The sequence below is a fragment of the Caretta caretta genome, chromosome 24, assembly GCF_965140235.1.
Source record: "Caretta caretta isolate rCarCar2 chromosome 24, rCarCar1.hap1, whole genome shotgun sequence".
Classification (NCBI taxonomy): Eukaryota; Metazoa; Chordata; order Testudines; family Cheloniidae; genus Caretta; species Caretta caretta.
Genome location: NC_134229.1, coordinates 4,992,073 through 5,007,934, shown reverse-complemented (window position 1 = coordinate 5,007,934; position 15,862 = coordinate 4,992,073). Strand labels below are relative to the sequence as shown.

The window sequence follows — 15,862 nt, the reverse complement described above, 5'->3', positions numbered from 1 at the left end:
GGCAGCCTCCCTCATCTCTCTGAGGCTTTGATTTCATGGGGGCAGTGGGGGTGACTGGAATCCTCCCAAATCTTGCTTCTTTTCTTTTCTTTTCTTTTCTTTTCTTTTCTTTTCTTTTCTTTTCTTTTCTTTTCTTTTCTCTTTCAAATATATGCCTCATTGCTTTTGGAGAGCAAGCTTTGAACTAAGAAGCTTTCCACCTCTTTGTTCAGCTGATAAAATCCTGGAGCCCGATTCTCATTGAGGCTGTGTCTACATTCGGAGCACTTTACCGGTATTGCAATACCAGTCTGCTAGAGTGGCAAAGCGCTCCTAGAGTGGACGCAGCTGTCCGGGCAAAGCTGTGCTCTGTACCCGCATAGCAAAGCCGCTCTCCTACGAGCGAAGCAAGCTGAAGAGTGTTGCCATTAGAACTTCATCTTGTGCCAGCAAAGCTCTGTCGGTCAGAAACCGCCCCCCTCCACCCACCCTGACTGATACAGCTATGCCACCAGAAGTCTGTCATGTAGACTTGGGGTGTAACTACACTGGAAACTTCAAAGCGCTGCCTGCCTACACTAGGGCTTTAAAGCTCTCAGACTTGCTGCACTCAGGGGGGTGATTTTTCACCCCCCTGGGCCAGCAAGTTGGAGCGCTATCAAATGTGAGTGTAGACAAACCCATGGTCTCTCTCACAGTTTTTGTACTGGTATAACTACGGTTGTTAGGGGTGTGATGTTTTTGCCGATATACAGTACAACCCTTAGTGTGGGTGCAGCTATGTGGGTATAATATTGTCCTATCCCAATATAACTTGTTCTCCTTCTGTACAGGCATAGCTACACCAGTGTGAGAACCTTACGTTGCTAGATCTGCATCCATACTAGGGAGCTGCACCACTTTAACTCTACCGGGGTAGTTAGAGTGGTGTCTACACACACAACCTGTAGCGCTCGGAATTCACTTGGGCGACAAGGGATGATGCCGTTTGGTCTTTCTTATGGGACCTGTTTGCGTGACAGCCCCTTTACACCACTTTGGCAGTATAGAGAAGCGTTGACGTGAGAGTAATTTACGCCCACTCCCGTAGAGGTGTGAGGGGGACTGAGTGTAAATGAGAACCTTGTCCCTTGGGTAGTTGCATCTACACTTGCTGCAAAGTCAGTGAAAAAGTCTGCCCTCCTGATCTGATGGGGTTTCACCCCCGCTTTGCGCTGGTGTAGATGACCATACAAGGTCCTGAGCGAGCTTAGATCCAGGCCCACAATGGCTCTGATACTCCTCTCATTGACACTGGTGTAAATCCTCTGTGACTCAAGTCGGTGGAATTACCCTGGTGCCAGTGAGCTCAGAATTAATCCCCCTGCCTGGGCGGAATAACTGCCCCCACCCAAGAGATGTAGCCATTTGCTCCCACGTGAGTGGAGCTGTGTGAAGTCCCTTCTTTGCTAGTCTATAAAACATCCTCGCCAGCCTTCTCCATGGTGCTATTTCAGCATAGCTCGCACCATTCGACAGATTTGTCTTGGCCTAAAAATATCATAAACATTTTGGGCAGCATTCTCCTCTCCTTATGGTCCAAGATCCAAACACTTGAAATCCAGCGAGTTTCGTCAGTCAGTCCCTGGCACTCGGGGAAATGCTTTGTTTGCATCAAATAAATAGATGGATCTGCATCCAAAACTGAAATAAGAAAAAAATGCATCGGGAGAGGAAAAATACTAGTTGATGGGCAAGAAAACTGATGTTCTGGGCTCTGCAATCTGCCAGTGGGGCCAAACACACTGGATTCTCCCCTACCCAACCACCCAGCAGAGGAAGACCCCATATGGATGGGCTTTTAAACCTCTTTTTTAACCCTTCCTGCCCCAGACTGCTTCCCCAGCACAATTTAGAGCAGCCTCGAGGCTGCGCTAAGATTTTTCCCAGCTTCCCCCAGCCCGAAAAGGCTGTGCAGGCAGCCAGGGATAGCCAGCACACAGAGGCACTTAAGACATGCTCCCTTTCCCTTAGCCACAATCCATGCACTGAGTGACAGGAAGTTGCATCTTTAGGAGCTGGAGACGACTCCCACTGATGCCAGCGATCTACGCTGATTTGCTCCAGCTGAGGACCTGGCTCAGGGGAGCAGGTTCCATTGACCTTTCCTAGGCAGTAAGAGCCAGAAATTGCAGCAGGGTCCTTGTCGTGGTTTGGAAGCTGCTTTGGGCGCCTGGTGCAATTCCCTGTCTGCTGCCCTCCACCCTGAACAGCATCTTAACGAGGTTCATCATATGACTGAGCTTCCAGCGTGCACGGAATGCGGAGTCTCCTTTGGAGCCCTGAGGACAGAGAGTTTTTAATTTGCTGCCTGAGCTGATTGTTTTTTTGCTTTGCCAACGAGACAAGCCCATATATAAATCTCTGTTAAGGTGTTTCCTATCGAGAAGGGATTAGACGGCTCATCCCCATGGAGCAGCAGCAAGTGGCTTGTGTTTTTAATTTCAGGCATTGGCTCGCAGAGCAGCTGGGGACCTTTTGCTTTTAGATGTGGCGAGCCAGAGGCTAAGCTGGTGTCACCTGGTTGCACGGGAGTTCCATCAGTTTGCACCAGCTGCGGGATCGGGACCCCTGATATAAGGATGTGTCGCTGGACTCTCTACACAGCTTCCCTCCCTCCCCTGCAAATTCAAGCCAATGGGGATTCCTTGCCTCCCGTTCAGAAGAGACAACATGGTTCAGTGGTTAGTGTGTTGGACAGGAAGACCTGGGTTCTATTCACAACCACGCCACTGGCCTGCTAGGTGACCTTGGGCAAGTCACTTTGCCATCTCTCTCTGTGTCCCCTCCCATCCTTTGTCCTGTCCATTTAGCTTGTCTGATCTTCGGGGCAGGGACTTTCTCTGGCTGTATGCAACGCACAGTGGGGCCCTGATTTCGGTTGGTGCCTGTAAGAGATATTAATGCCACTCCGGGATACAATATCTTTTAGTATCATTGACACTGCTGCTACCCTATCAGAGAGGTCTCCTTTGCATTAAATGTGACCTTGTCCTCAGATGCAAAGCTCTATCCCAAATGGACTTGCTTTCCTGCCTCTCCCTTCTGGCCTATGTGTCTCTAGTCCCGGATGGAGCATCGGCTCTGATCTGCATTAACGAACCCTTGGTAAGCACTTTTAGCGAAAAGTCCAAGCGGTAGAAAATCTGGTCTGCAGGCAGATTGGGATGTGCAGGGTGGGAGCCAGGAGGAGGTGATGGCATTGGTCTCTGAGGGGGGAGGACAGCTGTTTATTCTGTGCAAGGAGACAAGCTGCTGGCTGGGGAAGCAGGGAGGGTTGGTGTTAGCTGGAGAAGTGTCAATTTAGCCTGGTATCAGCTGCAGGAAGAGTGCTGAGAATCAGCCAAGTGTGAACGTGTGTGTGTATGTAGGCAAGTGTGTGAATGTGAGCATGTGTGTGTGTGTGTGTGTGTGAGGAACAGGATGTGTGTGTGTGTGAATGTAAATATGTGTGTTTGAGTACAAGAGCAAGCGTGTATATGTGTATACACCAATATGTATGTGTGAACGAACGTGTGTGTAGTGGGTATATGCATGTGTGAGCATGGCCATGTGAGTGCATGTGATCATGTGTTTGTGTGTGTGTGTGTGTGAATGTGAGCTTGAGCATAGGTGTGTGATTTCATGTGTGCGCATACGTGTGGGGTAGAGAGATCTAAAGGCTGCTCTATCTTACCTGTGGGGGCCAGGCAGGACCCTAAAAGATGGGGAGCACAAAGATGGCTTAAAACTGGCCTCTCTTTATCCTGGACATGAGTACAGGAACAGAGGCCCAGATACTGAAATCAGTGGGAGTTAGGTGCCTAAATACCTTTGAGCTTCTGGGCTAGCGTAACTGCGAATCCGACCCCCCTTCTTCCCGACCTTTGGTATGTTGTAGATCCAAGAAATTGCCTTGACTTGTCATATGATTTGCAGTGAGAAGCCCCCATCCTCTTTTATTTCCCTGCATGTAAACGCCAGCAGCCAGATGGGTCTGGAGCTAGATCGCCAGTGTCCTGGTTGCACAAACCAGAAAGGATGGCAAGTGACTCTGTGCTCTCCATGGGTGATTTGCAGAGAGCGAAGCACGTTTTCTTTTCATAGAATCATAGGGTTGGAAGAGACCTCAGGAGATCATCTAGTCCAACCCCCTGCTCAAAGCAGGACCAATCCCCAATTTCTGGTCCAGATCCCTAAACGGCCCCTCAAGGATTAAACTCACATCCCTGGGTTTAGCAGACCAGTACTCAAACCAGTGAGCTATCCCTCCCTGCTTTTCTCTGACGATGGAAGGGAGACCCAAGAAGCAATGTCCTGGTCTCCTTGCTGAGTGCAGGGCAAACAGAAGTTTCATGAAGAATAAATGCCCCTTGCTAGACCCTGGGATAATGGTACTGACCTCCTATGTGAAATGCTTGGAGATCTATTGATGAAAAGTGCTAGATGAGAGCTTGGGATTATTATTACAGGAGAAATTTGCAGAGAGCCTGAAATAACTGCTGCCCCATTCATTTCAGTGGGCGCTGACTCAGATGGTAGCGCTCACCCATGGAGTGTCAGCAGTGAGAACTATCTCACAGATCATCAAAACATGGAAGAAAGGAGAAGTGTCCTATTATAAAGCTGTCCACCAGCATTTCTCAAAATGAGAGACGGGGTGGCAGATGTATAAAGGAAGCTGTGCAGGCTGCTATCAGCACATGGCAGGGTTTTGATGGGGCTGATCAGTTTCATTTTCCTGATTGGGGCAAGGAGAGGAGGGTGGCAGCTTAGTTTTCAAAGGTTTCCAAACACTGATAAGGTGCTGCCAGCTCATGATATTGTCGCGAGTCTTGCACGTGGTTCTCTTAAAGCCCCAGCTCCTGGAATCCTGTGATGATTGAGAATCTCAGTTTTCGTTTTTTTAAAAAACAAGTTCCTAGCCCTTATGGTTGTGGAGAAATGCTTGAAAACAGGGCATCCGAAAGCACAGAAATCAGATGGAAAATAAACGCAAAGAAACAAACGTATAACGCTAAAGCCAATCTTATGATTTTAAAGCCAATCTCAAGAGTTTGTGGGGGCCTGCATCATGATGTTTGAATGTAAGTAATACTGCACGGTTCTAGTGGATAATCAGAGAGAGGGCGGGAGAGAGTGAGGCATGAGTCACACAGTTTGGAGAGGGCTAGATCTGGCCCAGTTTAAGAGGGCTGCTTGAACTCCAGCTGCCATTAGGACCCGTCTCTTGGATGAAATGCCCTGCAGAGAAATGTTGCAAGCGTTAGTGAAAATGGCAGCGCCTGTCAGCAGAGGATTTTAGCTGCATGGCCCCCGTGGCTCTTTCTGGCCCTGGCAAAGTTCTGGCTGTTCCAAGCTTTTAAGTCTGAGGAAAATCTCTCTGAGTGCAAAGGGGGGTTTCCTTAATCGAGCGAGGGACAGATGAGTCTCCTAGACAGGCACGCTGGCAGCCACGTGATGGTTAAAGTTGAGATCACGCCGGCTTTGCTCCTTGCTGTCGCTTCTCATTTCCTCACAGCCTGCCTGACGTGCCAGTTTCTGGTAAGCGACTTGGACGGGAGCACGGCTGACAGGGGACTGGACGCTCTGAATCCATTTAAAGTCACACAGCATTCTTCCCTTCCCTTCCCGCGTACAGAAGCCCTATCTGGGGCCTGGTTTTTCTCCCTTCCGGCCATTCTTGTGCTGCCCATGGCGGCTCTTTACGCCGGTTTTAAATGATAATGCAATTTGCAGGGGATGGCAAATCCGGCATACAAGGGTGAAGATGGTAAGTTCTGATCAAGATCCAAACTTTTCCAGCGTTTGGGGTTGTTTCAATTACAGCCTTTAAAGGAAGTTGACCCCCATCCTGAGTGAGCATCCTTTGTCTCAGATGCCCTGAATTTCCCTCTGGCTCTTGAGTTAGAGAGCTGTTCTTAAAAGCAAAGCAGGTTGGGAATCTCTTCCTGGGTATAAAATAAGAGAGCTGCCATCTGTGAAAGGGAAGGGCATCTGTGGTAGGCCACACTGAAGGGACAAACCAATGGACATAGCAGTGATGGCTCCTCAGCCAGGATGGGCAGGGAGGGTGTCCATAGCCTCGGTTTTGCCAGGAATGGGCGACAGGGAATGGATCACTTGAGGATCACCTGTTCTGTTCATTCCCCCTGAGGCACTTGGCATTGGTCATTGTCAGAAGACGGGACACTGGGCTAGATGAACATTTGGTCTGACCCAGTATGGCCGTTCTTATGTTCTTATCAATGGAACTAAGGCTGGTTGAAAACTGGGAATTCTTTTCGACTAAAAATTTTGAACGAACGGAATGTTTTTTTCTCCTGTTTGAAAATGTTCCAATTTTTCGATGGAACTAAAAAGTGAAAAATTTTGTCTTAAATCCATTTGCGACCCACCTTTGCTCCTCTGACTGCTCCAGCTGTTGATCGAATGGGACCTGGATTCGGCCTTTTGTCCTTTGAATGCAGTTCAGAGCTCTGAGATCCAGAGGCCAAAGCCTTGCTCCGAGCATGCGGCCCACCATTGTTGCTGTGTCTGCTCCAGCTGGTGGCACTTTCAATCCATCAGAGCAGCGTGTCATCTGAGCCTGGAAAGAACCAGCCTTCCTCTTGAACAAATAGTGGTCTCCCCCTTCCTCCTCCTCCGAACAAGCTGCCCAAAGGCCAGAAAGGGCCGTGATGGAGATTAGCAAGTGCTAAAGAATCTGCAACCTACGTGACACATGGCGTTGTTGTTTTCCACAGAAGTGCGCTGTGCTTCCCCACTGCAGATGGATTCCCTGCCCCAGAATGCTCAGTCTAAGATGAGAGCAAGCAGAGGAGGGCTGGGAGAGCAGTGTATGATCATGTAATTATTTAGGAGGCTTACGTGTTTGTAATCAACCAGTAGAGAGAAAAGGGAGGTGGTGTGATCCAATGGATACAGCACTGGACTGTGCTGGGAGTCAGGAGACTTGGGTTCTAATCCCAGCTCTGCCCCTGACCTGCTGTGTGACCTTGGGCAAATGACTTACTCCCTGTGCCTCAGTTTCCCCTCCCCTCCTGTAAGCACTGCAGCGCTCTGATGCTGTCTTAACACAGAGCTCAGGGCAACGGGGGTCCAAATCTTGGTTGCGGGTGCTACTGGAATACAAAAAAATAATATCAAGAGCTGCTCTAAAAAGGGGCAGGAGGGACGGTTGTTGTTGTTTTTTTCCCAGAAATGGAGCTGAATTTCCCCCAACTCCATTTTCTTTGTTGACATTTTGATGAAAAAATGTCCTTGAAATGTCACAATTCAAAACATTTGGACCAGCCCGACTAAGTAGCCGTGGTTAGCGGCGGGCTGGCTGCTGGTAAATGCAGTGCTGGCCAGCGGTGGGAAGTGGGAACTAGTTTCGTGGGGAACCTCGGGCTAGATCCTCAGCTGGTGTAAACTGGTGCAGCTCCCTTGACTGCAGGTATTTTATAATTAATGGAGTACGGTACTTTCTGTAAAATCACCTGTTCTCAGTGCCAGCCAACACCTGGTCCCCAGAGACAGCCCGCTTGTGAGGGTGGAATGTTCCCCACTTGGCCAAAGGTATTTGCTGTTTTTCCAGTGAATCTGAGCCATGCTAAACTCTGTACCTGCCACGTGTGGTGTGTCCATCAAATTAACCAGACAGCTATTCGAACAGGAAGGGCCTGTTTTTCCTCCTCCGGCTGAACTTGTGAAAAACCAAGACCTGCTGAAGAGCTAAAGATGCTTTTAACGAAAAATGGCATTTAGTCGAAACCCCCCTTTTTGCCTCTGAATCACCGTATTGATGGACATTTTTAGCCAGCCCTGGTTGGTAGGTAATACCTGGCCCAGCACAAGACAAACCCTGCTTTTAATTAGCTTACAGGAGCCCTAGATCTGTCATTTCAATCCTAGCCTAAATTTACAGTACCGTATCGTGTTAGGTATGCCAGACAGTCAGGCCCTGATCCAAAGTGCTTTGAAGTCAGTGTGGGAGGATATCCATTGACTTCAGTGGGCTTTGGATGGGACCCTATGTACCTTTTGCTGGAGAGGCTTTTAAGCACTCACACAGAACGTCTTTGAGGGCAGACTTAAAGGAGATTTCGTCTGAACATTGTTCTCCCTTTGCACTTCCATCTGCGGCTTTGTTCTATATCCAGACGGCAAATATATATGCGGGTTGGGGCAGAGCTAGGGTAGTTGAAAAGGTTCAGCCCAGGTATTCATTATGGGAAATGCCAGCCAGGGTTGAATTCACCTCTTTGAAAGTTACGTGGAGCCTTCTTTGATCTTCCGTTTCACCCACTCACGTGGGAGGCAATTAATGTAACCTCATTGCCAAAGGAAACCACCTGCCCACCGCTTCCCCCCCCGCCCCCAAGCATTTTCTTGCTCGAGATTTCAGAGCAATGGGACAGGGAGATATACGCTGTGAGAGACCAGTAGTTGCTGCTGATCGTGAAAACCCCGTTCGGCTCAGCCACTGGCCTGGCCAGTCAATGCATGGCTCTGTGCCTCAGTTTCCCTATCTGTAAAATGGGGATAATGCTACTGCTTTCCTTTGTCAAGCACCCTGAGACCTCCTGATGACCAGCCCTAGATAAGAGATAGGGATTATTGTTATTTGAAATGCTTTGTGAAAAATTTTGGTTTGGAGTGGGGTTCCCCCCCCCCTTTCTACTCCCAGCTCCCATTTTTGTTGTTTGCTTTTTCCATTTCACCACCGAAAAGGGAGAGGAGTGAGGAGAAAGGTTAGAACAAAAACCAGAGAAAACAACTAAATTTGTCATTGCTGGGAAAATCGAAAATTTCAGGAAAAATTCCGATTCTCAAACAAGGATGAGTTTTTTCTACCAAAAACCAAACCAAAAATTATTTAGATTTTTTTTTTTACCAGTTCTAAAGAAAAATACTGTGAAAGTCTTTACTTTGTTAAAACTTGATCCCTTGGTTCTTTTTCAAGGTGTGTGTGTGTGAGGGGGGTGGGAACCGGAGGTCTTGGCCAATCCTTGGCCGTGGTTGTGAACCCGTCCAAGCCATCTCTCTCCATCAGGCCACCCACACAGCTGTGCTGGGTGTAGCTAGGGTTCTGCCGGTACCAGGTTCCTTCCAAATTGCTGCCATGTCCCATCTGCTCTGTGAAGTCACTTCCATTTGTGATTGGGTCGCCAAGCGAACCAGCATGCCAAGCGCAGCTGCTGAGAAACGCGATTGTTGTTGGAGCTGGGTTTATTTTTAGCCTTTCCTGTGCTGGTGGCCTTACCAGCTGGCTTGCTTCTCTCTCCAGGCAGGAAACCACTGGGTTCTTTCATCGTGACCTTTAAACCTGCCCTTTTGCACCACTTCCCAGTGGGAGTCTCTGACACACACACCCACCCCCTGGCAGACCCTTCACCCCAACCCAGACAAAGGCCTTCAGATAAACCCCTGAGAAACCAAGCCTTTAGCTCTTGCCCTGGCTCCGACCTGAACGCTGATATCTGGGACCTTTGAGGGCCCTAGTAGTTTGCATGGGTGTAGGGAACGGCCAGATTTTATTGCAGGACTGGGGCTTAAGAACATAAGAATGGCCATATGGATGGTGCTGTACACACACATCGTGAGGGTTGTCTGCATGTAGTTTGTCTACATGCAGAAATTAACCGGAATAGCTATTGCAAAATAGCTCTTTTGCAATAGGTATTCTGGAATACACTCTTATTCTGGAATAAGGGTGTTCATATGTGGAGTTATTCTGGAACAGTTTATGCACTTTAAATTCACACCCTTTCTTAAATCTGAAATAATTTTTAAGTGTAGACAAGCTCTTAAACTGATTTAATTAAACTGGTGTAAACCCTTTGTGGAGGCTCTTATTTTGCTTCAAGAGCAGTTTGTTTCATCTGATCTTTTTTGATTTAACTTTAACCCTAAACTAAACCCAAATAAACCTGGTGTAATCTGGAAGAAGAGCAGACTTTTGTGCCAATTTAACACCGCGCCTCAAGCTAAACCAGTGGAAATCTGTATGTAGACAAGCCTTTAGAGACAGTCCTTGCCCCAAAGATCTTACATTGTAAATAGACAAGACAGACACAGGATGTGACAGGAAAGAGAAAAGGAGAGTGATGCTGCAGAGCGAGGTTTAGAACTCAGGTCTAGACATCAGACTCCCTGTTGCCTGTACCTTGTATGTTTAACTGTTCCAGGCGTATCCGCCCATATATATATATACAGTTGTGCTGCAGTATAGATGCAGTAGATACTCTGAATTGTTAGGTGCCAGATTGCATTTGAAGTTGCTAAATTGAGTAAGCAGATGCCGTGAATGGGCTTTCTTTGTGGAGGAGCATTTCCAGCCATCTCTGGCTCAGAGAATCCGGAGTGTGGCGTTGGAGACCGCATTGCCTCATTTGCAACCCGTAAAACGGCATGAAGTTGTTCAGCTTTCATTGGTGTGAGTGACTCAAGCAGGCCCGGCTCTTCCCTCTGAATCACTCCTGAACCCCTATGCTAGGGGGTGCTGTGCTGCAGGGAGCAGCGTGGGAGGGGCAGTGGACCGTGCTTTCCCCTCTGAGTCAGTGCTGACGCAAATGTCCCAGCGCGGAGGCTGGTGCTACAGGAAGCAGGGTGAGCAGCTCAGTAGAAGGCGCTGTTCTCTTGGGAGAAGCATCCAGCACAAGTGCATGCGATTGGAGATATTTGTCTTTTAGACACAGTGTACAAACGAGGTCCACATCACACCTGGTTGTTCTAACAACATAAGAGGACAGACCAAAGCCCAGTGTCGTGTCTTACAACAGTGCCCAGGGCCAGATGTTTCAGAGGGAACGGAACAAGGGAAATTATTGAGTGATCCATCCTCTGTCATCAAGTCCCAGCATCTGGCAGTCAGAGGTTTAGGGACACCCAGAGCACGGGGTTGCGTCCCCTGACCATCTTGGCTACAGTTCATGGAGGATAGGCCCAACAATGACCAGATCTAATTATTTTTTTGAACCCAGTTATACTTTTGGCCTTCACCATGATGGAACTCAACAGAGTTAAGTTGAGATTCTGAACTGAGTTACGCAGATGTAACTTTAAGCTATGAAATTAGGATCCCAGTCACTGTTCGGATCCTGTCGCAGCAGTACTGGGGTATTTGGATTTGGGAGGTTTGGGCTTTGATATGCTCAGCAGTGCTGAGTAGGGTTGCCAAACATCCAGGATTGTCCTAGAGTCTCCAGGAGTTAAAGATTAATCTTTAATTAAAGACAATGTCATGTGATGAAACCTCCAGGAAGTCATCCAGCCAAAGCTGGCAACCCTAATGCCAAGGCATTGGGATCTGAAGCTTATGACAGGCCCTGTTTCACGAGCAATAACTGATGCAGCAGACAGTTAGAGTTGTAGGAAAGAGATCTTTATTGAATGTGCAGAGAGGCCTGTTACATACTGAAAGGCCTGTGTTTGTCTGGTAGCAGCCTGGAGATCAGGTTGCACTCCAGAGCCGCTAGACGTCACATCAGACTAGCTCCCTCCTGAAACCCGACTCACTTTCTTCAGTTCCGCGTCCACGCCTCAGACTCAAGGCCCTGTCCCTGTTTTTAATATTGTTGTTGGGCCAAGCCCAAGGAGCCTTCTCCTGTCTTGCAAAGGTGATGCTGAGATATTGTAGCTCGGGCAATACAAGATCATACGAGCGCTGCAAAATGTCTTACATTTTGAAAATGACGGCGTATATTAGTGTGTGCATGGGTTGTATGTGTGTACATTGCGGGAAAGAGAGAAGAAAGTACGTTACAGCCCTTTAATGTTCAAAATAATAATAACTTAATAATTAATTATTATAAAACTGATGGCAACCAGGCAATAGTCAGCTAGTGGGTGCGTCCCTCCATTCATATGCAATCTGTAACAAGCTAGATACTACAGTGAAGAGCAGGGTATAAAAGCAGAATGGAACAGGCAACAACGCACAGTGACAAGCCATGGTGCACACTTGTGCAATAATTAACTAGTCGATGCATTCCTGGCTCGTGGATCACCCTACAATAACAAACCAGCATGCCCCCTAAGATTTGAAGTAAGTTAGCAAGGAAACTGAGTTCACTTTCATTCAGCCAACGGATTAGAGATGACTGAAATTTTTATGCACAAAAAAAGGTTTGTGTGTGTGTTTTTGGCAACTTATCTTGCCACGAAAAATGTATGACTGAAAATTTCTGCCTTTTTTGGCTAAATTTTCCATCTCCTTTTATAATCGAAATTGTTAGCAGAATGGTGTGCTTACTTGAAAACCCAAACAGTTTTGAAAATGATTTCAATTAAAACATTGGTAACAAATACTGCTTTTTAAAAATTTTTGGTGAAAGAGCGGGTTCATTTCAAACACAACAAAACAGAAGCAGCTTCAAAATGTGTCATAAAATTGGTTTTCCCATTATTTTGACCAGCAGCATACAATAAGAGAAAACGTTACATCATATCATTAAATAATAATAGAATACCTAGCTCTTATATAACACCTTTTCATCAGTAGATCTCAAGCACTTAAAAATATTATTATTTCTTGCAGTAGCACCTATGAGCTCCAGAAATGGACCAGAACCCCAATGTTAGGGTGCTGTACAAACACGTAACAAAAAGCCAGTCCCTGCCCCAAGGACCTTAGAATCTTAAGTGAGAGATACATCCACCATCGCTGCGTCAATTCCATTATAAACCCATATTTCCCAGCGCTCACAGTGTAGGTAAGGAATCTCTTTGAGATAAAATTTGGCCTAGTAGCAGCAGATATGTTTATCTGTGTTTGGGAAGATGAGAGGCGAATTGTCAAGGCATTTTTTTTTCTCTTTCAAGTTTGGCATGAAAAGAGATCAAGACTTCCAGGAAATTATGTTGCTTTGACTTTAAAAAAAAAAAAACCCAAAACTGGCAAGTGCTGGTTCCATAATAATGCCTAATTGCTTCTGGTATTTTGAAAATAAAATGATTAAATGTGCGTATGTAATGCAATCTGTAAATTGGCTACTGAACACGAGACAGGAACTTTTTGTACGAACTCTCCGAAGGATTCTTACTGTCTGCATGCAGAGCCTACACATGGAATGCCTGTGTTTCCAATTAATGGGACTTCCTTAAGAGTACAAAGATGGTCTTGCAGTTAAGGAGCTGCCATCAAACTCCAGATTCAGTTCCTGGCTCTGCTACAGACTCCTTGGCTTGCATTCTCTCCCCGGCTAAGGGCTTGTCCACCCTAGATAGTTTTAGGTCATGTTTACACTAGGAGTGTTTACCAGCATACTGCACCAGCAAAGCGATCCTAGTGGGGAAGCAGCTTCTCTCTGCAAAGTTACATTCTACTGGTATAGCTTGTTAACCCCACACATGAAACAAGCTCTGCTCGTAAAAGCACATCTTTGCCGGTATAACCGAGGGTATCTCTACCCCACAGAGGCATACCTATGGCACTGCAGCTGTAGCTTCGTAGCGTGGATGCTTCCTACATCGATGGAAGGGGTTTCCCCATCAATGCAGTTACTCCACCTCTCCGAGGGGCGGTAGCTAGGTCGAGGGAAGAATTTTTCCATGTCTGCACGGGGGGGTTAGGTCAACCTAACTAGATTGCGCAGGGTGCAACATTTGACGACGTAGCTAGGTCAGTCTCATTTTAAGTGTAGACTATTGGCTGAGTCTACAGCGTGGGTTTCTGCTGTCTCCGTTCTGTCAGTCAAGGATCGCGCCTCTTCACACCCCTGACAGCCATTGCTAGTGTAAACAAAACCGCACTGCTTTAACTATGCTGGTGTAGTTAAAGTGATACAGTGGCTGCCATTATATTGGCACAAAGGTGTTTATACTGGTATAGCTATAGGTGTGCCGACACTATGGAGATTATACCGGCCAAGCTACATCACCGTAGGTGTGGCTTTGTCTACATGATAGGGACTATAATGGCATAGCTACAGCTCCATAGTGTAGACACAGCCTACGCCCACAGAAGGGGTTTTCCCATCAGTACAGGAACACCATCTCCCTGGGTGACCGTAGCTAGGTTGATAGAACCTCTCTTCCACTGACCTAGATGCCTCTACACTGGGAACTAGATTGGCACAGCTATGGTGGTTGGGTGCCCTGAGCAGTGTAGCTATGTCGACCTAAATTTGAAATGTAGACCAGGTCTAAGTCACCTTTACAGCAGTAGAACTGTTCACACTAGGGCCTTTACTTGTGTCTATTTGAGTAAAATAAATCACCCTCTTAACTGAAATCGTTTTATCAGTAACACTCTTAAGTGTAACCCAGGCCTGCAATTGCTCTTGCATGGAAATACGTCCCATTTTCAAGCCCGGTTAGACTAGCAGAGTAATGTGAAAAGACCCTTAGTGTAAATGAGAATCAGCCCAAGGTGGCTAAGCCACGGAGTTCAGCTCCAGATTTCAAACACTGCAAAGATCAGAGTTCGGTCAGGTTAGCTCATATCTGCATTTCCTCTGGGTGCAACGTTCTTCTTTGAGATTGGCTCTAACTGGGTCATTTGGGTCCAGATTTTGAATGCCCCAAAGGCCAGGTTGGCACAGAATCAGGTCTTCCCTTGTTTTGTGAGGTGCCTAGCAATTTGGGGGCATTTGGTAAATAACAGGTAAGACAATGACAAAGAGAGAGCTGCTAAATATACCGGGACAGATTCTGATCTCACCTGGGTGTGAATCCAGAGTGACTCCACTCCCCTGCAGTTGTGTTGCTTCGGATTTATATCACTGTAAGTGAAATCAGAACCTGACCCCCTGATTTCAACCGAGTTGTAACCCAGCTTATGCCAAAAGGTGAATTTGGCTGCTGGCCAATGAAAAATGTGAGCTTGTTTATTTTTTAAGTTAAAGAAGGTCATTGTCATACAAAGGATACATCATTTATTGGTGCAGACACAACCTACATCTCTAATACAGTTCTGCTGTGTTGGTCTTGGCAGGTTCCATTGAACATTGCCCCAAACCCCTTACATCTGTTTAAAACCATCTTGCAGAATTCCACCCACCTGTTTTGCTTGGGGCAAGTAATATTTTTGTGTTTTAATAGGAGAGGAAATATTTTAATAGGAGAGTAAATATCATTAGGGTTCCCCCCCTCTTCCTCTGCCCCCCCCCCATCATTATAATGGTGGGAGAATAGGTTTTGTGTCCGAGCTGGCACAGGGCCAAATACATGCTGTAAATGGATCCTTTGAAGTCAATGGAGTTCCACCCACTTGCATTGTCATAGGGTCATATTCTCCTCTAAAATAGAGGCACAATCCTAATCAGATCCTATGGGTTAGATCCTTATTACAAATGAGAGTAAGGCGCATAATTTAATCTTTCTGAATCCTGCTAATCTCAGTGGTCTCTTGTGGCTGTGAGTTCCGTGGGTTAATGTGCGTTTTTATTAGTTTATAAAACTCTGTTAAATTCTATAGGAGGGTTCCAAAGACCCGTTGTCTATTAAATACTACAGGCCCGATTCTCATTTACACCACTCTGGCAGCGTAAAGGGCCCTTAAAATGGCAATCAGTTACATATACACCCACTTTAAAGATAAGAACCCAGGCTTCTGGGATTTACCCATGATCACATAACGAGTCTGTGGAAAAGCTGAGCTTTGAGCTTGTAAGGATGAAGCCGGAAGAGCTACAATTATTATAACAGGCACAGCGTCGTAACCGCAGCTCCATCCCACTAAAGCAATGTGGAGGCGTCCCGGTGTAAATGAGGATCCGGCCTTGTAGGCCTTTTCTTGTAACTGGGAAGTCGAGCTGATTGCATTTTTGGTGATTTTTTTTTTAAATAAAAATTTTAACGATTCCCCCCACCCCAATCCAGTTTTTAACGTTTTGTAGATTGTTTTTCCAGTGGTTTTGAAATGATTTGTCTTTTT

General features: G+C 46.6%; 1 protein-coding gene across 8 annotated transcripts in view; it reads left to right on the top strand.

Moving 5' to 3' along the window:
- Positions 1 to 15,862, top strand: part of MEF2D (myocyte enhancer factor 2D) — a 170,255-nt gene that overhangs the window by 120,639 nt on the left and 33,754 nt on the right. The gene's annotated exons all lie outside the window — the stretch shown is intronic.